At 32.3% G+C, this 26,168-nt stretch overlaps 1 pseudogene; it reads right to left on the reverse strand.

Annotated features, from left to right (window-relative positions):
• Positions 1 to 6,905: 6,905 nt before the first annotated feature.
• On the reverse strand, positions 6,906 to 9,403 carry LOC148567128 (uncharacterized; annotated as a pseudogene).
• Positions 9,404 to 26,168: the final 16,765 nt, after the last annotated feature.

Genomic DNA, 26,168 nt, shown 5'->3' on the forward strand with positions numbered 1-26,168 from the left:
ATCTCATTCTTTCACATCTTTACAAAGCAAGTTATTTAATACTTAAGAAAATTACTGAAAGGTATCTTAGAAAAAACAATTTAATTATTAAAAAAAAATTTTAAAAATATTTTGAAAAAAATATAATTTAATCAATAGAAAGATAATTTGTTAAAGCATATTTTGGTAAACAAAATTTTATTACAAAAAAGATAAATTTTTGTTAAAAGATATTTTTGTAAAAATAATTCGATTTTTCTTAAAAAATGGGTAAAGTTAATGGTAGTTAACATAAAAAAATTTTAATGGATTAAAGAGGGAGTTTTTAAAAGTTATAAGGGAGGGGAGTGTTACATTTTACAAATAGAGATAAGGGGAATATCATTTTAGCATCTCGATAGTAAAATTTTCTCTTTTAATTTTGATATTGTGATAGGAGTTATGTATAGCGTGTTTATTGGAGTGCAGGGTGAATGACCAGGATGTGATGGCTGCGTGGAACAAATTGGATAGTCCGATTATATAAATAGGAGGTACACAAATTGGACCATCCGATTTGTATATTGCAAGCCACCCATCATCCATGCAGCACTCCCCAGCCGCTGCTTGTATCTCCGCAAACAACCTCAATCATCCTTTTCACTCTTACTCTCACTCTCACTCATGCCTCACTCAACATCCCCCCCCCCCCTCTCCCCAACTCCACCTTCTTTTCTCTTCTCCCATTGTTGCTGTAGAAATCCAGCATAGGAGAAAAAAATTGCCACCATCAAAAATCGTCCTTCAACAATGTCAAGGAGATAGAAAATAAAAGACGTTAATCGTCTAGAGTTTTATATTGCTAATTATCTTGATCATCTTAATTATGTAAGTTTTTATTATCAAATATTTTGATTTGATAAAAATAATAATGATAATGTTGGAGATTAGTATAAATATTGTAGTAATAATTATTAAGATTATAAGTATGATAAAATAATTATTATTAATAAAAGTACTTATAATAAAAAAAATTAAATTTTATATAATTATTTTATTTTTATAAAAATAATTATCATTTTTAAATTTTAATATTTTATTAATTAGTTTATATTTATTGTATTATTATATTATTATAGGTGAAAACTCACATACAGTTGTTTTCATGTGAAGTTGATATTTAAGAACCGTTAGATGATTTGACAAGTTTGACTAAATATCATCTAAAATTTTTCAACTATTAACTTCATATGAAGATAACTGCATGTATTTTTCAATTATTATATACTACAAGTATTTATTAAAAAAATAATATTAATAGATATTATATAATCATAAAAAAAATAAATTGTGATTAATAAATTTGTTTGTTTATCTTTTTAATTCATATATATTTAATAAACTTTATAGTTAAATAAAATATAATTAATTTTAAAATGAGTGACTTTAAAATTAAAATAAATTGAATATAAGTAAAATAAAACATTGCTATATATATATATTATAATTTGTATATTTAATAATAAGAAGTATTCTAGCCTAGTGGTATGATCATATTTCTTGTATTTTTGGGGTCAAGGGTTTGAACCCCCTTTGAAGCATTTTGGAAAATTTTCGCATAGAGCATATGGAGCACGGTAGACTTGCAGAGAGCTGGAGCATTGTAGATTCACCTCAACTCTTGGCCATTCTTAGCCACCACTTTCCATGCCACCATAGAACTTCCCTATATATATATATATATAACAAAACATAATAGCCTACATAAGATATAAGGTCCCGGGAAAGGTTCTTAAAACTTAACCAAATTCTAACTAAAACTCTCAATATTCCCCTTCCTCCACAATCCTCCAAAATACCATAGTTAGACATGAAGTATCTGTCTATTGAAGATTCACATATTTTTCAGTGCCTGCTGTATTTTTATCTGCTTTAGTAGTACAATATAATATATATCTGCCTTATTGCTAGAGACGATTTTATAAAGTTTGATGTGATTTTGGGAAGCAAGAAAATCAAGACAATTGCATTTTAAACTTAAATGTTAGCTTCATTATGCAAACATTGTTCAAGGCATTAACAATTTAACATATTGTTGTATGTTGTTAATTTTGATCTTTTTGTTCCATGCAACAGGCTCCGCCATATTTTTCCAGGAGATTGGCCATTCATTAAACCCTTCTAATAGTCTAGTATTTTCTTTTCTTTTTCCCTTATAATCTTGTAGTGTGATTGTTATCATTAGTTTTGAACTAGGTATAATATGAAGTTAGTTCCTTTATGAAAAATGTGTTTAGTTCTTTTTGTCTCTTTTTAAATATATCTTTAATTTCAGGTGTTCAAAGTTCTCTCGAGATCTCCTTTAGCTTATTCTGCCAACTCAAATTCAAAGTTAGCTACTCCTCCATCATTTATTAGAATTTCAATGTCATTAGTTTTAATTGTTCAGTATCCTAACACTTCTTCCTCATTTTCCCGCATGTTGTTGCAATGTTGCATATATGCATGTGTTTTATATTGTTTAGTATCCTCATTTTGTATTATTTAAAAATATTTTTTTGTGGCTAATATTATTTTTTTGGTGGCTAATATATATATACCCTTACTATTTTTTGGTTTTTTTTGGCATTTCTTCCTATTGTTTTTTGCTTCTTGATTTGTTCTGTTCTTGCATTTCTGTGTTCTTGCTATGGTTTATTCTTCACTGCGTATTTATTTTTTATTCGTGGCTTTTTGCTATTATTTGTTGTTCTTGATTTTCTGTTCTTAATTTTTTATTCTTCACACTGTTGCTAATTTTTTGTTGTTGATTTTTAATTTGTTGTTCTTCACTGTTGATACTATTATTATTTTTATTTTAAATTTGTTAATTGTTATTGATTTTAATTTATTGGTTCTATTATTTTTGTTCTTGATTTTAATTTTTTATTTTTACTGCTGTTCTGATGGCTGTTATTTTTTGCGTTTAATTTGTTGTTGATTAAGTAATATATTGATGTTCTGTTTTTTGGTTTTTGATCACAGTATAAGTGACAACATTAGTGAAACTGGTGGACAAGTTCTTTGTGCAATTGATATGCTAAGTCTTACGTGTTGTGTTGTAACTGGGTCTTTTTTTTGTTAGTTTACTAATTTAGTCATATTTTTTAGAGCTATTGAATAGATAAAATAACATTTGATCAAACTCAAAGGCTTAGTTATTATTAGGTTAAGCTTCAATACCTAATGTCTTTAAATATGGTTTGAACTTTTTAAACGTATAATTTTGATAAAATAATTTTATTTGTATGCATTATAATCTTTTAGTTCAATTACTAAAATAAAAAAATAATATACTGTTTATTTTAGTATAGCGACATACTCATTGTTGATGATGGTGACAAATTAAAGATTCTATTGCGACTGAAACATTTATGAGATACCTATTAATTTGTTACTAGTTTAAAAGGAATTTGCGATGATATTTACAATAGTATTGTAACTAATTGACTACATATTATTTTTTAGCAAATTAGTGATTACTTCATAACTCTACTTCTCATTTAGAATAGCTTTGGTTTAGCGACAAAATTTCTACAAATTTGATTAAGGATTTTCAAAGATTAGCTATACACTACAAGAAACGTCGTTAAAATCGACGGCTAAATCGACGGTTAAGCCGTCGATAATATTGAAATTCAAGGGCAAAATAGATGGCGGAGTTGGTCGCTATAAAGCTTGTCGATTTTTCAAAATGCTAATAAAATCGACGGCTTGCCTGGCCGTCGATAATAATTTAAAAAAATCGATATTATGAGTTTGATATTATGAGTTTGATAATTTTATATTCTTACTAAAATCGACAACAAGGGCGTCGATATTATTATATAAAATCGACGCCTCTACTGTCGATATTTGATACAAATAAAATCGACGGTACCTTTGTCCATAATATGTTTACTAAAATCGATAACTTTGCTGTCGATATTGGATCCAATAAAATCGACGCAGTTGCCGTCGATTTTATTATTCATATACCGACAAATTCTATATCTGTATTTGGGTTTGCTTGTCTATTTTAAAATTAAAAAGCGACAACTATTCTGTCGATTTTAATAGATATGTTTTAATTATTTTTTTATTTGAAAAATAATAAATAATTAATGCAAATAAATATAAAAATAAAAATTATACAGAATATAGATAACAAGACAAATAAACTTTTAAATATAAAAATAAAATTTATACTAAATAATAGATAATAAGTTTACAAACTTATCAAAATAATAAATAATCCTCTAACATAAAGACTCAAGACAAGATAAATAACTAAACTTAGACTTATATTCGTTTAAATTGCAATCTACTAATAATACAAAATATTCCATGTAAAGTAATTAAATAACCTATTCATACTCGTCTAAATAATCATCCGAGTCATCAAAATCGTCAGAATCATCCTCCCTTTGAGAACTATGTGGTTGTCCTGGTCGCTGTAGAATAGGTGGGAGTTTTCTACCTGAGGCTGGGGTTGGGACTGGGGCTGGAGCTGTGCTTTTCTGAGAGCTTGAAAAAGTAAAAGGAGGAGGTGGGGGAACATGTGATCCAGAACTACTAGGACCCATGGCCCTCACATACTCAATCAAGCTGCTCAATTGATGACTAAACTGATCCATCTGTGAGTTACTGGTGTTGAGATCCTCACGCAAGGATTTAACTGTCTGTTGCCACTTGCCACTCTCTTTTCTCCCTTTGGTAGCGGTCTTCAAGCTCTCTATATTTAGTGGCATGTTGTTCAACTTCCCTATTGAGTATTATGATTCATTCTCTAAGATCCAAAACATCAGCGCTGGTGGTCATGGTTGGCCCATCAACTCGAGGCCGTACCATGGAAGAGTCCCTTACCTCACCCATACCATATACCCTACCTCTTCGTTTTTCACCCACTGTCTCAATCCATATGCTTTCCTCAGAGACAGGCGGTGGATCAGTTATACCAGCCTCTATAGCAGCTTGCCGCTCTTGCTCAGCCTGAAACATACTACAATGAGGAGAAATTATTGATAAACTACTATAAGTATTAATAAGGCATAACAATTAGATAACAAAATAGTTACAATTAATAAAGGTAAGTTACCTTTGTCTTTCGGGAGTGTTCATCAACCCATTGAGTCCTATCCTCTTTGCGAGTATGAGTGTGCTCAAAAAACCCATCCATACGTGATGGTCTTCCAAGCGAATGATTCTACATAATGAGAGAAACAATATGACACACTGTCACTGATTGAGGAAAAAAATTGCATATAGTACTGTTGAGATATGATTAGTTCTGTTGTGTCTATATTTTAGTAATAAGATTTTAGTAATTAAAAAAATCATTAAAAATAATTAAAAAGCAGAATAAAAGAAAAATCAGAATAGAACAAGCTCATTTTATTTAGAACCTCAATGGGAGACGTGACAATAAGTCAAAACTCACAATCAGTGGACTTCAAGGTCACAATCAGTGGTCAAAACTCACATTTAGTTGTAACTTAATAATCCATCAGGCTCATTTTGTTTCAATAAATCATAACACAAGCACAAATAACAGCATGCAGGGTATGGACAGGGGATTATAATTGATGAACCATGACCTTCAAAACTTAGATATTCCAATAAGAAAAATTATAAATGAAATAAATAAGGTAAACAAACATATTAGAATTGCTGTGAGTTTTTTCTTACTTGTTTGGCCTTAAGAAATTTTCAGAACAGCAAATATCATAGTAAAGATTATCTTTAAGTAAAACAGAGGGTTCTATAAGCAACTTACCAAGCGTAATCTCGCTTCTGGAAAGGTGGTGCCTCCTGCAGTGTGAAGGGAAGTACCTCGAGTCGATTTCTTGGCAGCTGTATTTCTCGCCTGTAATTGTCTATAGGCATCAGTGTCCCAACGTCTCATCAATTCACCAAGAACTTCTGGTGGGATCCAATATGGACGGGCACCTTTTTTGCGAATGGCATGGAGCATACCTCGCAAGCGCTTGGCAGCCCTAAACCTCCAAGCTTGATAGATATCATCCTCCTCCATATCAATGTCATCGTCCTCCTCATTATTTATATTAGGAACCTGGAGGTCAGCTATTTGAAGTTGTATCATATCAACATCTCCTGACGTAGATGCTAATGATGGTGGAAACTCGGTTTCTGAAATGATCCTAGCATGTGGAGGCTCATCATTCTGATACACCTCGGTTTCAGATTCATTTTGTGCCTCCTCCATTATTTTTTGTGATTTACATGTAATCACAACTTTCCAATTAGACTTACAGCCTTGTGGATATGGCATGTAATACACTTGTCTAGCTTTTTGCGCAAGGATGAATGGATCGTAACTCTCATATCTCCTAGTGGATAATACTTCAATTATTTTGTAGTCTTTGTGTCTACGTGTTTTCCGAGGCCTGGTAGGGTCATACCACTCACAGTAAAACAAGATGACTCTTAAACTAACAAGACTTGGATATTCAACAATCAAAATCTCTTTAAGAGTGCCGTACCAATCAGATGCATCATTCCCTCCATCACCTTTAACATATATGCCTGTATTATATGTCTTCTTTCCAGATGCATGCTCAGGAGTATGAAATCTATACCCATTAACCTTGAACATACCAACACTCGTGGCCCTAGTTTTTGGCCCGAATGCTAAACTCAATAAATAAGGACAAGTTATGCCATTACTGGGATTTTTTACCTGATTTTGTCAAACAAAATATAGTATTTAAAAAAATAAGATTTACTTTGACATATTTTAATACAGTCAACAAAATGTAAAAACTTACATGCTCATGGAACCATGATAGAAAGTTGGATAAAGAATTATTGCTCCCATGGATCTGCTCGTATTGACTTCTAAATGTATCGACTTCAGGACAATTCAACAAGATATGTAAGTGAGCGGCTTTCATTTCCATACTAGTTAATCATCTGTCTTTGTTGGCTCCCCCAGCAATACCCGGTTGATCAAAAATAGAAAGGGTAGGCTCAGATGAACTTACACCACCATCATCATTCTGATTCAGCCTCGTTCTCTTAGACATGATATGTGACTCAAAGTAATAAGAACAATAACTTGATGTCTCTCTAGCTAGGTATGCTTGACAAATTGAACCCTCTACTCTAGCCCGATTCTTCACTGATCTCTTATACGTGCCTATTTCATGCTCAAATGGATACATCCACCTATACTGAGCTGGTCCACAAATACGTGCCTCATATGCCAAGTGAACTGGTAGATGCTCCATTACATCGAAAAAGGCAGGTGGAAAAATTCTTTCTAACTTGCACAAAATAACAGGAATATTAGTTTCCATTTGTACAAGATCGCTAACCCGAAGAGTAGATGAACAAAGGTCCCTAAAATATTGACTTATTTCGGTCAACGGTTTCCACACGTGGTCTGGCAACTCTTTGAAGGCTAACGGAAGCAAACACTCCATAAATGCATGACAATCATGAGTTTTCATCCCAAACAATTTTCCTCCCTTGATATCGACACACCTTTGTAAATTTGAAACATATCCATCTGGCATTTTCAACTCTTGTACCCATTTACAAATACTTTTTTGTTGTTGGAGTGTCAAGACATAGTTGCCCTTAGGCTTTGTCCAATGACCTTTGCGTACCTGCACCAAATTCAAATCTGGTCGCTTACAAAGCACAGCCATGTCTAACCTTGCCTTTTCATTGTCTTTTGTTCTTTCAGTATCCATAATGGTATTCATTATGTTATCAAAAACATTCTTCTCAATCTACATTAGATCCAAACAATGACGAACCAAATGATCTTTCTAATATGGGAGATCCCAAAATATACTCCTTTTGGTCCAATTGTGCTCCACCCCATATCTGCTCAATCTCACTTGTCCTCCTGTGTTTAGGATAGTGTCTAACTCTTTCCCATACCTGTTCACCACTAAGCCTAATAGGAGGTTCTTCATCCTCCTCAACATTCTTCTTAAAACCAACTTTATTACGCCTATAAGGATGACCTTCAGGTAAATATCTCCTGTGACAGTCAAACCATGAATTCTTTCCGCCATAATTTAACCAAAAGGCCTTGGTATCCTCCATGCATACTGGACACGCTAATCTTCCCCCTGTACTCCAACCAGACAACATTCCATAAGCAGGAAAATCGTTAATTGTCCACATTAATGCAGCCTTTAACTGAAAATTCCTCTTACTATGAATGTCGTATGTTAGGACGCCTTCATCCCATAACTCTTTAAGTTCATCTATCAATGGTTGAAGATAAACATCAATTTTTGCTTTGAGACTTTCTTTTCCGGGTATGATGCACGTTAGGAACAAAAAAGGGTCTTTCATACACATATGAGCTGGAAGGTTATAAGGGGTAACTATAACAGGCCAACAAGAGTACGGTGTGCTAAAATGAACATTAGGAGAAAATCCATCAAAACAAATTCCAAGTCTAACATTACGCGATTCGCTTGAAAAATGAGGATGCTTGGTATCAAAATGTTTCCATGCTTCACCATGGGAAGGATGTGTCATCACGTCGTCATTTCTGCGATTTTGGTGATGCCACAACATATAAGGGGCAGTACTCATTGATGCATACAACCTTTGTAGCCTTGGAATCAATGGCAAATAATGCATTCTTTTATATGGCACCTCTTTTTTCCCTTTCTAGGCTTAAATCTCTGCTCCCACAAAATTTACATTGTCTAAGATCTTTGTCCTCTTTGTAATATATCATACAACCATTGACACAACAATCTATTTTAACCTCCTTAAATCCAAGTTGGAAAAAAATTTTCTTAGCTTCATAGTAATTAGTAGGAATTTTATTTGGAGTTGTTTGCATTTCTCTAAACAAAGTTGCCCACTGGTCAAAAGATCCCTGGGATTGGTTTCCCTCTGATTTTATACTCAGCATCCTACTAGCAAGTGACAATCGTGAATGGATACAATTTTCCCACAAGAGTTTACTAACTGAATCTAAGAGGTTATAAAATCTCTTAGCATCTCGATTTGGTTCCTCCACTGTTGGTTGCATGTACATGTGAAACTCAGGTTGCAAAGCATCAACAACCATCTCATGATAACGATCAAAATTTTTTTCCCATGTAACACCACTTAATTCAGAGCTACTTTTAATATCTTCTTCTATTCTAATCTGATTCTCTGTGGGTATCTCTTCTCCATAATCTGTCCTAACCCAATAATTAGGTCTAAACCCATGAGTATATAGATCAATCTTAATGTCAATCAACTGTTTAAACGTCCCACATTGACATCTGGCACATGAACACCTAACTAAATCTCCTATGAGAAATTCATGAGTTCTAGTACATACATCCACAAATTCATTTACCCCTTTAATAAAACTGGGTTTAAGACCCCGCCTCTCATCATACGTTCTATCATACATCCAACTTTGGTTCTGGTTTTCCATTATTAATGAATTTAATTTTCTACGTATCAAAGGGATAATATTCACTTTTTAATTTTTTTATTCAATGAAAAACCACAACAAATAAAAATCTTATCATCAATATAATTTATACTTTCACCATGAATGGTTTACACAAACAAGCATATATAAGTAAGTATAGATAAGCATGCATAATAATTTAACAGAGATAATAAAGATAAAGATAAAATAAAACTCAATAGTTTAACAGAGATAATAAATAAACAAAAAAAGTAGAAGGTTAAACATTGAATAGCTTTTCTGGGAGTCTTAAACTCTACCAATACTTGTGATAGTGTAAATGGATGCCACTTGAACTTTGATAATACTTGTGACTATGTCAACCCTGCCAAAAAAATATATATAGGCACATCAACACTAAAAACAATACATAATAGTCTTCTAAAAACTTAGTCAGCCGAACACTTGTATTTCCATTGGAATAAACTGGCCAAAGATTAATTTGGACGAACAATGAAACTTAGTCAGCCGAACAAAACTCTCAAATCCAAAAATATAAAAATTATATATCATATAATTATAGCTACCTCATTATTATCTGATTTTTCTGAAATAGTTATCCATATTAATACTTTCTAATGTCATGTTTGAAAAGAAATGAAAGTCACGTTAAAATAAATTTTATAATTATAAAGCATTCATTTAAAAGAAAATAACAATAATTTATGAGAAAATTAAAAGTTGTTTTGATAACCATAAACAGTGTTGGGGAAGTTAATCCAAACAAATAAAGGAAGAGTCAACAACAAAATAAAAGATGGCATGAACTTGAAGATGCAAAATGATTCATCATCACAATTCTAACCACAATGTTATGATCATAATGATAACAATAATAGTTTTCATTCATGGCCGGCACCGGTCAAAATGGTGGCCAGAGACAGAGCTGCTAGTGCTTCCAAGAGCCACAGCCAGGCCGAGAAGCGGTGCAGTAACCGGATCAATGCACAGCTTACAAGTCTAGAAAAACTAATTCCAAAATCTGATAAGGTACAATAGCTCATTTTAATTTTAATGTGTCTTAAATACTATATAAACTATAAGGTATTGCCATTTGAAACATGGCATAGTTAGTTTCAATAATACCATAAAACATATATAAGGTATTGCTATTTTAATGTCTCTTAAAGTATGTTATTTTGATTCAAATAAAATTAAATCTAGAGATGGATATAAAGAGGTGGATAGGGTGAATCTAATGTGGGAAGAGGTAATATAAGTGAAATTGTGTCAAGGTCCCCTGTCAAATAATCTCTCTTACCTTGTGAATGCATGGTGTTGGCCTATATGGCACACAATAGAAAGCATGTCAGAAATAAAATAAAGGGGAAGCAATTGGAAAAGAAAGGAAGGGTAAAGCAAATGAAGTGCAAAGAATAGAAGCAAAACCAAAAAGAAAGGCCTGAGACTAAGACAAGTACTACTTTTTTTTTAAATATGGCAATGGCAATAGCAATGGTCCTGCACTGAAATATTTGTTTTTATTATTATAACAATATGAATACTATTTTTGTTTAGAAAAAAAGAAAAGAGAGAATCAGAAATCACATAAGTATATTGCTAGCTATCTTATTAGTAGTGAATATAAATAGTGAAACCTCTTTTTGTCTTTACTTCATTATTGCTAGCTATCCTATTAGCTACCACACTCACTACTACTTAACAAATAAATAGTAATGCTGTGACGTTGAGTAATGCTGATCCAGTCACGAGGAAGTTGTGAAGTTAGCATTAGTAGTATCACTTTTTGTTTTTACAAAGCAGCAGTAGCACTGTTTGTCGGTTCCCATTCCCTTTAAGTCATTAAAATATTGCAAACATGCATATCAAAGAAACTTTAGCAAATTAAACTTTAATTCTTACAACTCAAGCAAGACACCATCAGCTAATTAAACTTGAAGACTTAAAGGGAGAGAAATCAACCTGAAAGTAGTAGCTAGCAAGAGGCTTTTATATTATGTACTTTTCTATTCTGCCGAAAGTAGTAGTTGTAGTGTAGTGTGTTGTGTAGCAAAATAAGCTTTCGTAAGAGATTGTGTAGCATATTAGTTAATGTCAAAATAATAATTATCTTGACACTTTAATTAAGTTAAGTGTTCCATAATGTAAAGCCTATGCTGGTCAGACATAGAAATTAAATCAAAAATTCCATTCAGGCATTTCTCCGAACATGTGGTGTGCAGAGTTCAAAACAGTAAATTTTAGGTCAATCTAAGCAGCATTCAATCCAGTAATTTCAGAAAGATACAGCCAACAATAATTTTAGTCCAGAAACACAAGCTTTAACAAACCTAAGGCTAACAAAAATTTCTAAAAATAGAATTAAAAAGCAGTGAAAATAAAGAAAAGAAAGACAGGGAACAGGAAAAGGGAACCTGCATTGATGAAAGGAGGAAGAAGAACGGAGAGGTGGTGGGGTGGTGGTGATGTCGCGGTGGCACAGAAGGTCGCCGCCGCTGGTGGTTGCTTGTCGGTGCTTGAAGACGCAGACAGAGGGTGACTCCACGAATAGGGGTGTCGCACGCAGGAACGAAGAAATGGAGAAATGGGGAAGAAAGAGAAGAAGGAAGAGAGAGAGGGTAGGCGATGGTGGTCGCCGGTGGTGGTGTCGGACGGAGGCGGTGGTGAAGAGAAAGCGAAGTCAACCAAAGGATACCTAGCTTGAAGAATACCTAGCTTGAATTTGGGAAAGTTTGCATTTCTGAATTTGGAAGAGGGAGTTGACACGAGAACATGTGTTTTTAGTGATAAAAATTGACGGCATATTTGTCGATTTTAATTAAAAAAAACAACACATATAGCGTCTATTTTATAGATTAAATTTACATCGTTCATTCCGTTTTAGAAAGCAATCAAGATCGTTCAAATTTATCGACGGCAAAAGTGTCGATATTTTAAATAATAAAATAGACGCCATATTCATCGATTTTAATATAAAAAAACAACACATATAGCGTCTATTATATAGATTAAATTTAGACCGTTCATTCCATTTTAGAAAGTAATCTAGACCGTTCAAATTTATTGATGGCAAAATTGTCGATATTTAAAATAATAAAATAGACGCCATATTCATCGATTTTATTTTCGACTTCTGGTTTGCCTATAATATGACGAAAATAGGAAAATAAATTAATACATTATAAAAATATCGACGACTAGGCTGTCGATTTTAATATTTTTATTTTTAATTATTTTTTTAGTAATATCGACGGCAGGTCGTTGAAAATTATCGACGGCAGAAATAGCCGTCGATTTTTGGCGTCGAAAAACACGCTTTTTCTTTTAGTGATAGATTTGCTACAAAATGTGATAGATTTGCGATCATATTAGCGGACAACTTGCGACAAATTAGATTCGAAAATTTTTTTTGCTAATTAGCGTCAACTAAGCATTCCATTTTGTCTATGAAGTTAGCTTGGATTTAGCGATGATTCTGCTGCAGTAGAGTTTATCGCTAATTAGTGACTACCTTTTACTCTATTTCTTCTATGGAATTAGCTTTTAATGTAGTGATTGCTTTGTGACTATTTATTCTGTAGCTAAAAGATTTTTCGATGAATTAGCGACTATTGCGTTTGCCTCACTGATCTGTGACTTGTAATTAGCAAGGAAAGAATTAGTTGCTAGGCGGTAGCTAATCCGTTGCAAATTATATTTTGCGTCAGATTAGCGATGATTTTACGACTATTTTTGTGGTAGCTAATCGGCCATATTCTTGTAGTGATATAGGTTGGATTTATTGTGTTTTAGAATTTTAAAGGTATTCTTTGATTGTATTCTTATACTTGCCCTTAAAATATTAAATTCTTTAGAACATCAGTTGATTTATTCAAACAAATTGTAGAGAATGGATTTATTCTTCATGTATTTTGTTTTAGTTCAAGATTGAATTTCTAATCTAAATATATAGAGCATCATATCACATTTTTTGTGATAGTGTGATGTTATTGGTATTTTAATTTTCTTTGTCCTATATTAACAAAATCAAAATTTATCTTCTAAGATATCGTTATGGAGGTAATACATTCACATTTCATATTTATTTTATGTTTGCTTGATTATTCCATTTCAATTTATGCCAAACTAATGATTATAAAGCTGTAAAATCAGTTGTTGATCACGACTATATTTTTCAATTTTGATGTTTGTTTAAGATTTTGTAGGTTTTTAAATTGAAGTAATTAATTTTTAAAACACATGATTAGGTATATATATGAAATATTAGGTTGGCATAATTATACAAATAGAAAAGGATAACTCAAATTTTAAATTGGTATGGCTATAAAGAGAAATAATCTTAATAGTTAATTAGTAAAAAAATTTCAATAGTTAATTTTATTTTTATATTACAATAAATTTATCTATTTTTTTAATTAAAATTTGACCTAAAAGTTGTCCATTGAAAAAGATAGTAAAAAGAAATAAATTAATGTTAATTAAAATATTATAGTTTTATTACTTAAAGATATGGGCATTTTTTTCGATTACAATCTTACAGGAGAACATATGACATATGAAAATAATCTAAATGCGTAATTAATATTTTAGTTTCTTTCTACAACAAAAGTCTGCTTCAAGCTAACCGTACCGTCGACTTCAAGCCATGCTTCTTTTTAGGAAAATTATTTAAACTATGATATTTTGTAAGTGTCGAATTTTACCGTGTTTTTAGTTGAAAATGATATAATTAAGGTATTATTTTTTTAGTCAATATGTATTACACGTATTTTTTAATAAAATAATAATAGAATTTTTTATGAGCTGAATCAAATAGAGGAATATAACAAACAGAAATCTTCTACTCGTTTATGGTACGGATCTTCTACTAGTACATTCTAAAGGAGATTGTATCAAAATTTCAATATCTGATGATTTTAACTCTATAATGCTTTATTGAATAAATTTAAAGGTACTAAAATCTTAAAATATGTTGTTGTATATTGATTTTTATGTAATATACTTATTAACTTATATATATAAATTTTTTTGTTAAATTTTATTATATTACTTATTTGTCTCTAATTTAATCCCATTTTATAAAATTTTTGGTTTTGTCATTGATCCAATTTCTGCAATCTACACAACAAAGGCGACTCCAATGCAAGATAATATATAAATAATTAATAAATAAATTAGTTTTTATTTTAACAAATTAGAAAATAAAATTTTATAGTTTAATGTGAAAGAGCTAATCAAAACAAGAATTTTGACACTAATTTTAAATAAATTGGTCCAAAATTGGGCTGAATGGACCAAACCGGACGAACTAGACCCGTATTGGACCCAAGGCCCAAGTATAAAAGTAATAAAACTCAACCATTCCCATTAAAAACACAAAACACACACTGGTAGGGAAGGGGAGCTCATCAAACCCTTTTCCCAATTTGATAAAAGTTTCATTTGATCATAACTTCAAATTCTGAGCTCCAATTGCCGCACCGTTTGCGGCGACACAACCGCAGCGTCGAACTCTATAAAGTCCAGTACTTAATTAGGTAAGAAAGTCACTTTTCAGTTTCGATTTCCTTCTTTCCCAATTTCAAAAATCCTATGATTTGGAGTGTTGAGATTTTGTTGATTTTGATATATAGGATCAAGTTAACTTAGTGGATGTACTGTATTTTGGCTCAATTCTTCCGTTGGCAAGGTGAGGAATGTTTAATTCTTGTCAAGTTATCTAATTAGTGAACCTTATGGTGATTTTAGTGTTATTTTGTGAAATTAGTTTGGATTGTGTATTTTGGAAACAAATTGGCGGTGTTGAAGACTTGGTATTGGACTCTGGGGAGCCAGAGATCTGTTTGGTGAGACTTTGAAAACTTAGGTATCATGAAACGGTGACAAATTATGATATTTCGGGTTTTACGAAAAATCGGTCAAGGTATGATTTTGGTTTCTCGTATATAATATGTAATGTCTTGTGAAAACTTAGGCTAGACGACCTAGGATAAGTTGGATTGAGAATGTTGATTTTGATTGGTAGTTTAGTTGACAATGTATGTTTGATTTGTTGAGGCATGATAAATTCATTGGTTTTGTGACATGAACATAGTTGATGTGGTAAGGAGGTTGTTGAATGATGACTTTGATGGTGGTAAGTGTAAATGTTAATTATGTATTCTTGGGGTTGAAATTCATGAATTGTGTATTGACAGATCATGGAGTAAATGAGAATTGGTTAGGTATGAGCATGAATTGGTTGGATGAGTATGAGTTGGTATATGTAGAAATATTTTTGTATAATTATTGATGAGTATTGACTTGAAGTATATTAAATTGAGAATCTTAAATGAGTTGAGGAATTGAGAATTGAATAGTTTAAATGGTTGAATGATTGATTAAAGGTTGATAAGCATTTGGAATTGATTATGAGTGTTTTGTAAGTATTTTGGTTGATAGTGGTTTGGTTTGAAAATGAAAATTTGGTAAAAATAGAGGTTGATGTTTTTGAGGAAAAATTTAGTTTTTAGCCGAACTTCAGCGGGCCATAACTTGGCTTCCGGACTCCCAAATTGTTTTAAACTTATTTTATATCAAAAATTGAGTCCGTGAAGTTTACGCCGTTCGAACAACGGATGAAAAATGTTTTAAAACGAGAAAGTTATGCGCATCAAAAATTCGGTATGTAAGGCTGAAATTCTGCAGACTTAGTCATTTTTTACTATTCTGCACTGTATGCATACGCGAACCTCTCCATACGCGAAGGGTCGCCTCTGTCTGGCATGTATGTGTATGCGGGCATGTGTATGCGTACGAATGATAGGCCAAACGCACTCCCACGCGTACGCGTGGCCCACACGTATGTGTGGCCCCTATTTCAACAAACATGAATTTTGTTATTTAAAGCTTAATTTCGAACTTCTAAACCTCTATTTTTACTCCCTAGTATCCTAAACTTAAATTTAATTATAGAAAGGGAGTTGAACATTGAGAGGATAATAACTTGTAAGTGAAGAAAGACTGTAAAGGGGTGATGTAAGTTGAAAAGTTTAACGGAGATGTTATTCTGTAAATAAATGTGGTTCTGGCCCCGGATAGTAGGCAGTGACAATGTCCACTTACTCCGGATATGAGATAGGGAAGAAGAGTATGAAGAAATGAATTTAATTATGGAGTAATAAATGAATGTATGTTTATGATACGTGGATAATAACAAGGATGGTGGTTCGTCCCGCTTGCTCCATGTTAAAGTTTGAGATTTGATAACGATGATGCTTGATTTTAAATTGAATGAATGTATGTTTGATACCCTGGGCAATAGCAAGGATGGTGGTTCTTCCCGCTTGCTCCAGGTCAGTGATTGTGATGCCTGGGTAGTAACAACAGTAGTGGTTATTTCACTTGCTCTAGGTTGAGCTTTTAAACACCCGCCTGGGTAGTAACCGCAGTAGTGGTTATTCCACTGGCTCTGGGTTAAGCGGGTAGTAGTAAGGGGGTTGTAGCTCAAACTCACTTGCTCTGCAATGGGTGTTTTGGTCCATGGTTAGCTACTAGGACGTGTCGAGTTGGCTATATAATCGACAGATGATATCATCAGCCGTAGGACAAGCATGCATCATGTGCACATATTTGATTTGCTTGTTTGTACATTAATTGGGAGTGCCTATGTAAATTAGTATGCCTACTTGTGATAGTTGCTACTTGCATTACCTGTACTCTAATTGTGTGTTGCCTTTGCTTATATTGTTTGTCTGTGCACTGGTGAATTTGGATGGTTGGAGGAGGTAGAAGGTGAATTGTAGAGTTAGAGTTTTATGAGACAGCAAGTAGATTGTAAATTGAGGGATTAAGTTAGGATTGAGTTAGAATCTTAAGAACCTTAGATATCTACCCCCTGCTTATGGTTTCTGTTTTAGTTCCTTAAGTTTTATAATCTAAGTGTCAGTGTTCTAGAATTGCCTCTGACTTTTTCGGGACCTTATTTATTATATATGTGGGCACCTTAACCATACTGAGAACCTCCGATTCTCATCCTATACAATATTGTTGTTTTTCAAATGCAGGTCGAGATGCACCTCGATAAGCGTCTGGAGTTCCCTCTGCAAGTGAAGTCGACTATCCTGGGATTACTGTATTTAGTTTTATGCTTTGTGTGTATATATATATATCCTTGTATTTTGTATTTTGTCCCTCCTAGAGGTTGACTTGGAGAAACATGTGTTTTGTCGTATATTTGAGGTTACTCTTTTGGGTTATATATATGTATATGTATATATTTGCTTTGGTCGGTTCTAACTTTGTGATTCGAGTCAGAAGCCTTGCTATATGTATCTTTAGAATTCTTTTCTCATAGTTATCACTTACGCGAGTGATGCAATTTTCTGTTTAACGCTTTGCTTAACTCTTCTTCACAGGCTTCTAATTAAAATTCCTTTCAACTATATATATATATATATATATACTTTTAGATGTCGTAATATCTTGCCACCTAAATTTTATGACTTTAGTTAAGACTTTGTGGTAGGATGTTACACAATATATGACTATAGTAATTATATGTCGTAATATCTTGCCACCTAAATTTTATGACTTTAGTTAAGACTTTGTGGTAGGATGTTACACAATATATGACTATAGTAATTATATAAGTGTTGTTAAAATTAAAGTCATATTTTTTTATATTTTAATATATTTTTTTAAATTAAAAAAAGTGTTAAATAATAAAAAAATATTATTCTAATTTTAATAATACTTTTTAATACATGATAACCATCATAACATAGGCTTCTTAGCTTATATTACAATTTCAACCATATTAGCTATACACTCAAATTAATTATTAAAATTAGTCATAAATATAAAATATACATAAAATATAAAAAATACACATTAAAATTGAATTAAATTATATATATATTTATACATAAATATATAATTATTAATTTTAATAATTTATTTTAATGTATAAATAATATTTTTGCTACCATATATATGAATAAATAAATATCTATGTAATTAAAAAGGGACGTGGACGAATATAGAGATTATATACTTGAATTTTCAGATTATTAGTTTAGGGGTGGATTAGAAGAATCCATATAATTCTTTCTTTATTTTTGAATATGACAAGAAGAAAAAACAATTCTTTTGGAACTAATTACTAATTGTTTCAGTCAATTAAAATGCGCATATGGATGAATTTTTAATGTTTAAAATTAATTATATCAGTTAAAACCAATTTTTTTTTTTAACTAAAGATAGGGAGATTCAAATCTGTAATCTTTTAGATGAATATAGGAAGACTATGTCATTTGAGTTATAATTCATTATCAATTAAAACCAAAATTTATACTTTAGCTAATTAAAATTATTATAAAATTTTATGCAATAGACATGTTTTAAGAATACGATGTTTTTATTTTATTTTATTTTGTCAAAATTATACTTTTTTTTTTGAAATAAAATGCTCAACACAACAAAGTGGAGTATCAACGTCTCAACAAAAAGTACTAAATAGATAAAATAAACTAATTCCTAATCATTTTCGACAAAAGTCATCAACAACCCAAAAGATCAAATATCATTCTACTCTTTGTAACTCTTAATCGACCTGTTAACTACTCTTGCAACACCTGATTCTTGATTTTTGAAAATTCTGTCATTCCTTATCAACCAAGTACTCCAAATGATAACAATGAAACCAAACACACTAATATTTTATTAATTTGACCGTACAATTGACCCCTTAAACCACGTAAACTTACGGTCATTCAGCTCTATATCCACCAGTTCGATAATGCTGTTAACACACTAGCGCCTTTTCTTTCTTCCAATTGCACAACTTCATCGAAGACACCTATGTAGCAAAGAGGAACCTGATATATTTCCGATAAAAAACTCAACTCTTCCCACATAGCAAGCTTCTCTTCCCTTGTATGCCCACCATATACCGAGCAACCAGCACAAATAAAAATTATTGTTTGTCAATTCTCCTTCTATACACAACCATCTCTCTCCTTTGTAACAATTACTCAACCTAAACATTATAACACCCCACATTATTAATAAACCTCCAGAAGAACCTTCCGATCCCACAAATTCCAAACTCATCGCATCATTATCCCAAAATTGCACTACATCAAACTTAGAAATCACCTCCTTCTTTGTCTCTATCAATCCTAATATATTCACATTATTTTTACGCTTAACTTTTTTACCATTTTTCACTTTACAACAGCCCCTAAACCCCTCATATTCCACGAACTAAAATCATTTAAAAACTCTATTACACACCTTATTTCGGTTTTTGGGGCGGCACCTTCTTGTTTTCTCTTTTTGTTTTGCTTGCCTTCTTTTTTGTGCCAATACTTCATTCTGAGCTTGGAGAATAGCCATAATGTCCTCATCCTCGTCATATAAAATAGCTCATGATTCGACAGCCAGATCCCAAGCAGCCCTATTTTCATCCATATCTTTATCCCAACTTCCTTCGTGTTCATCTTGATTAGTTTCACCATCTGCATCCTGCTCTGAGTCCTCTGGATCTTCCAAGTTTCTTACAGCCACTTCATCATCCAACCCAGTTTCTTGCACCACTGTATTCTTATCCTCTAAATCTGAATGTTGCACTGCATCACCCCTCATCAGACATATGCCAACATGCTGCTTACCACTCTCGTCCAAACTAGCGTGGATCTCATTGACTACACTTGGTGGAGTATTTTTCTCCGCTGTGCTGTTCGAACAATTCTCCGCACCTCCGCCAATCTCTTTTCTGGCTTGATTCTGCTCGTCGGGTGCATAAGGGGCTTCACGCTCCTCCCTGCCCTCCACACCATCAAGTTCAGCGCAGACATTATTACCTCCGCCACTAGCAGCTGACTTCCGCAATGCTCCCAGATCTGCCTCGTCGACGCTGTTCACCGTGGCATCAATCCCTTTGCGAACTCCATGACCAGCCACGCCCCTCTCTTCACCGTCGCCCGTAGCAGCCAGCAAGGAGACCCTTTTAAAACGCACAATAACGTAATCTCCGTCGCACCACACAGCCACTTCGCCGCCACACCCCACTAACATATTGGGCCTTATATGCTTCAACACAGCCTCAAATGAACTTTTGTTCAACACCAAATTAACCCCTTCTTTCCGTTTATCCCTATATTCCCAAGTCTCCGTTCTTTCAGAGATTGCTTCGTTACTGATTGTGTGAGATCCCATAGTTTCCGCACTCAGCGTAACTGCCGGATACACCAAAGGATTATCCGTTCGCATTTTCAGAAAATCCTCATGCCACTCATCCAAATTCTCAACAGCAAATATCTTTCTATCCTTGTCATGCTCTGCCTCCCGTAGCCCCTGTGGCATCATTACCACCGCATCCCATCCCAACTCCCACGGTTCCCTCTGAATTTCTAGTTCTTCACTTCTATGGTGTTCCAAGACAACTCTCTTTTTCTTGTTCACCTCAATATCCTTTTCTTTAATTTTTTCTTGTTTTCCATCAAGAGATGCCTGACATCTTCATCGTGCGTAGTGGTTTTTTTTCGGACATCAATCCTCCTCCTGTACTTAGCCTCACCCACAAAGATCTCTTTGCTCTGTAATCGCATTCCATTCATCTCCTTGATGGCCTTTAATGCCCCTCCTTTTGTAGTATATCTGATGAAAGCAAACAGATGGATCCGGCCATACTTCTCCTTACGTGCCAAATAGATGTCATTTATCCTTCCTGTCCACTTGAACATATGAAACAATTCATTCTTCGAAACATTGCCAGGTAAATTATCCACAAAAATTGTGAATGATTCATTCTCCAATCGGAGATTCGCTTCCCAGTTCCAAATTTGTGGATCTTTCTCAACATGGGACTGTCTAATTTTATCCCACCTTACATTAGACATAGATAGATTATAGAATTTAAGGAGTACTTACTCTCATACTTTTATTAAAGCACCATTCTATCACTATTTTTCTCTGATTGTGTCGCAGATGGGCGTTGTGCGATGCAGATGTAGTGACTCTCGGTGACTAGGACAATTATACTTTTTTATTCCCTAAAAAAAAGTTACACGTGGAACACATTACATAAAAAGAAAGGAAAATTTTCAAATAGGATGTTAAAAGAAAATATTATCCGATGGATAAAAGAAAGAAAAAGACATCTAAACAAAGAAGTTTACATAACGTTAGTTGCTGCTTTTTATCAAGAAGAATAATATTATATATCTAAACTTTTTTTTAATAAAAAATAATTAAATTTACCTAACATAACAAAAATTAATTATAGTTATTATTATTTTAAATTTTATTATTTAACTTGATTAAATTTAATTTATAAAAAAATTTAGATGTATAACTCAAAGAGAAAGATTAAGAAGATGGTGTTGCCGGTACTCCTCCACCAGTTGCATAGCCCGGAACAGAATTTTCCCAGCCTCCCGGGTTGAAGAACATGATGTTTAGGTAATAAATAGAAGAAATTTAGTATATAAGCAAAAAACCATAAGAGAAACATGTTAATTACGTTTTTGGCAATTAAAATTAATTTTAAAAGCGGTATTATTTTGTTTTTATTATAGGTAAATAGAAAAACGAGCTATACTTTTTCGGATCACATAATCTTTGGATTTTTTTATAAACAAATATTTTAAATATTTTATTTATTGATATATAAATAATTTAAACACAATTTACGTATTTATTCTATTACTTATTTCATTTATAATAAATATATAAATTGTGTCCAAATTACCTATATTAATAAATAAAATATTTGAATATTTATTTTAAAAAATCTCATACTCTTTATTTAGTAAGCAGAGGAATTCAAAATCGATTTGGATCAACCTAAACCGATTAACCGAACCAAAAAATTGAAAACCAAACAAATCAAAAATAAAAAAAATCGAAAAAAATATGTTTTGCTATTTTTATTGTGGTTCGATTTGATTTTCGGTTCTGACAATGAAAACTTTAACCGAATTGAACCGATATATTAAAAAATCCTAAAAACCAACCCCCACTCCCCACCCCACCCCACCCCACCACCTGGCAGCGCCGCGGAAGCCTTTTTCCCAGCCAGCACTACCCTCGCGGAGTCGTGGTCGTCGACGCACACGGCGCCACCCCAGCACTGTTTCTGGCCACCAGCAGCACCGAGCCACCCAGCACAGCACCACCCACACCCAGCAGCGTTTCTAGCCACCCACAACATAGCACAGCACAACACCAGTCACCGAGCCACCGATTTAAGTCAGACATAAAGTCCGAGCCTCCGAGTCAGATATGTAATTAAGTAATTTGACTAATTTTTGTTCAATAATCACTGATTTATTGTTGCTGGTTGTTGTTAACTTGTTATTGTTTTATTTGTTTTTCATTGTTTAGCGAAATTTATTGTTTTATTTGTTTTATTGTTTTACTTGTTATGGATTTATTGATTTCATTGTTGTTGGTTGTTGTTTTATTACTAGTTCAGTGTTCATTGTTTTATTTGTTGTTCATTCTTTAACAAAATTGCTTCTAATTACTGATTTACTTATCATTGTTTAATTTATTTATTGTTGTGTTTCTGCTTTTGATTTTATAAATTGTTTAATTTATTTTGTTGTTCAATGTATTTTCCTTCTTTTATTTTATGATACCTTGTTCTCTTTCAATAAAATATCTTTTGTCTACATATTTGTTTATCGTTGTGTTCTTTTTTTCTTGCCATGACAAATAACAAAGGAATGAGACTATTCTAAAATTTTTGTTGTGCTGAAATGAAAGAATTTTTCCCAGTAATTGATATAAAATATATAATCAAGCTTTTCCCATGAAAGCTAAGCACCAAGCTTTTATGTTGTAGTGATTTCTTTGAGCTCCTCCTTGAATGAATTGTTACATCAGTACACTCAAGTGATCATTCTAGTGAGCTTTAATGTTGATGTGTGGGATTTATTTTCCCCTTGAAAAAGTTATTAACACAAAATGTGTCCTTAAATTTGTTATTCCATTTAGTTAAAGTGTTAACTATACTAAGTCATGATTTCTGTAGATGAAGTCTGTCTGCTATTTTGAGGACGGTCAACTTATGCTCAACCGAAAGGATATAACCTACATTTGTTTGAAAACTGAACAAATCGAACTAAACCAAACCGATTTTAATTGGTTTAGTTTAATTTGGATAATTTTGATAAAAAAACTAAATCAAACCGAACCGTAATTTAATACTCATTTTATTTTTATTATTTATTTCGTTGACAGTAAATACAATTCAAATTACTTATATCAATAAATAAAATATTTAAATATTTATTTTAAAAAAATATATAATCTTTACATAGCAAGATTAAAGACTAGAATATCAAATTATTTATTTAAAAAAAATATAGCAAACCAAAGGAGGATTTATAGCAAGATTAAAGACTAGAATATTAAATTATTTTTTAAATAAATAATTTAATTATTTTAATTACCAAAACAAATAATTTGTAGCATATTTACCAATTTACACCATATTTATTTATCTCATTTATAGTGTAAATGAGATATGTGTATTTTTTCAATTTTCATATATCTCGTTTACATTGTAAACAAAATATATGTATTTATAAATAATTAAATATAATTTTTGAAAATAATAACAAATATTAATAATTTAAATTGGATCAAACTCTTAAAAATAGAACGTTTCAAATAATAGAAAAGATGGACGATTTGAAATAGTAGAAAAGATAAGCAGTCAATTTTAAACAATAGAAAAGATAGAGCGTGCATTTAAAATAAGCACATTAACACCTTTATTTTTTCTAACCATATAAATAAGTGAAACCGGTTTTTTATTAGGATTTACATAAAAATATGAAATTTCGTTTGTTGCATGCAGTACATCAAAATTTGATTGATTGATTTTTATTAATGAATAAGACTCGATGAAAATGAATTGATTGGTTAGATGATTTACATTAATAAATAAGAGTCAATTCCTATTCGATCGAAAGAATGATTCTAGCTATCTTGCGGAGCACACTTATATACCCGAATTACATTATAACAAACTTTGTACAACTAACTTAAATACAAAAGATTCTATATTCTATACTAATAGAGTCTCTATACTAATAGAGTCGTGACATCTATTAACTGAGTCATCAAATAAGTCACGTATATTTAATAGTGGATAGTTAGAAAAGAAAGATAACCGTGTTAACAGTGGACGGTTTTACGGTGCAAAAATTATCTCATTTACGGTGTAAACCAAATAAATAAATGTAGTGTAAATTGGTAAATATATTACAAATTATTTATTTTGGTAATTAAAATAATTAAATTATTTATTAAAAAAAAAATCCTATTGGTGGGTGGCATGTACAATGAAATGGGTCAAACTAATGTATACTTATAAACAGAAGCCTCTTTTTTTTTGTAGCTGTATAAAGATCGATGGAAAAAAATAACCCTTATGGTAAAGTCCATTATCATCTTACTAGATTTAATCCATCAGGCACAGAAAAACAAGGCCCCCTTTACCTCTCCTGCAAAGAAGGCAAAACATAGTCACTTGTGAAACTCTCTACTCATCCAACAATATAGGTGTAGAAGCTTTCCCCCCTTCTAAACCAAAGAACTCACCTTGTTTATAATTAGGGGTGGTAATTGGTTAAGTAGGGTAGGGTTTAGATCCAACCCTAAACCTACCCCCAGATTGATAATTTTTCAATCTAACCTTACCCACTCTTAATCCGCACCACTCTTAATCCGCATGTACCCGACTCTACTTGCAGGTTATAAAAAACGATATAATTTTATTATATAATTAGATGATAATTTAAAATATAACTAACTTTTTATGTAAAAAAAAAATAAATTATCAATTAATGATTTTCTTTTAGTGACTAAAGATATTTTATGTTTAGTGAGGTATTTGATTCAACATCCATTTAAAACATATTTTTATACAAATATATAATATATACATATATATAAAAGTGCGGGTTGATCGGGTAGAGTTGAGGCCCAACCTGCACCCTACCCGACCCGCACGAGAACCCTACACGCACCCAACCCTACCCCTACCCGCTGCGGATCGGGGTTGGCAACCCAACCCGATTTGGGTACCCGCAAGGTACATATTGCCACCACTATTTATAATGATGAATTATTGGGTGTAAGTCATCTCGTTTGATTGACAAAACATGATTACTTTTTCTTCGAAATCGTGTTCCAGATATAGACTTTTTTAAGTAACGCAACTATGGAGGATTAGTTGGAACCATGCAGCTACTTGACCAGTTGAATATCATTTATGAAAGAATTAAATACTAAATCACAATAAATGGTATAACTCACCCTACTACGATCCCACTCTTAAAAGTTTCCAGCAAAACATCACAAAGAATAACCCTCTCGCGGTTTGAACAAAATGATACTTTGAAGAAAACACCTTAGCATCTCAACATCATTCAATTAAAAGTTTTAATCATAACACACCCCACATGCCCCTTTCACCAATTTCATAGTTTCAAGGTAATAATCAAGAGTTCAACTAAACTCGTAGAGCTTACACAAATTTAGGTAATTCTAAAGAGTTTAGTTGCAAAATCTAATAGTACATATTTCAGTTTCTTCACCAATTCATCAACATATATGGCCTCTAATTATAAGTTCATAACAAATCTTAATTAAAAGTTAAAACCAAGGCGCACAAGTTTATCCTCAAAAACCTAATTAGGCAGAGATTCATCGCCACGCGTAAATATATTCGGCCTCTCGAATCAAAGACCACATAACAAAATCATAA

This window comes from Arachis ipaensis, chromosome B4 (genome assembly GCF_059453495.1).
Source record: "Arachis ipaensis isolate K30076 ecotype BB chromosome B4, ASM5945349v1, whole genome shotgun sequence".
Classification (NCBI taxonomy): Eukaryota; Viridiplantae; Streptophyta; class Magnoliopsida; order Fabales; family Fabaceae; genus Arachis; species Arachis ipaensis.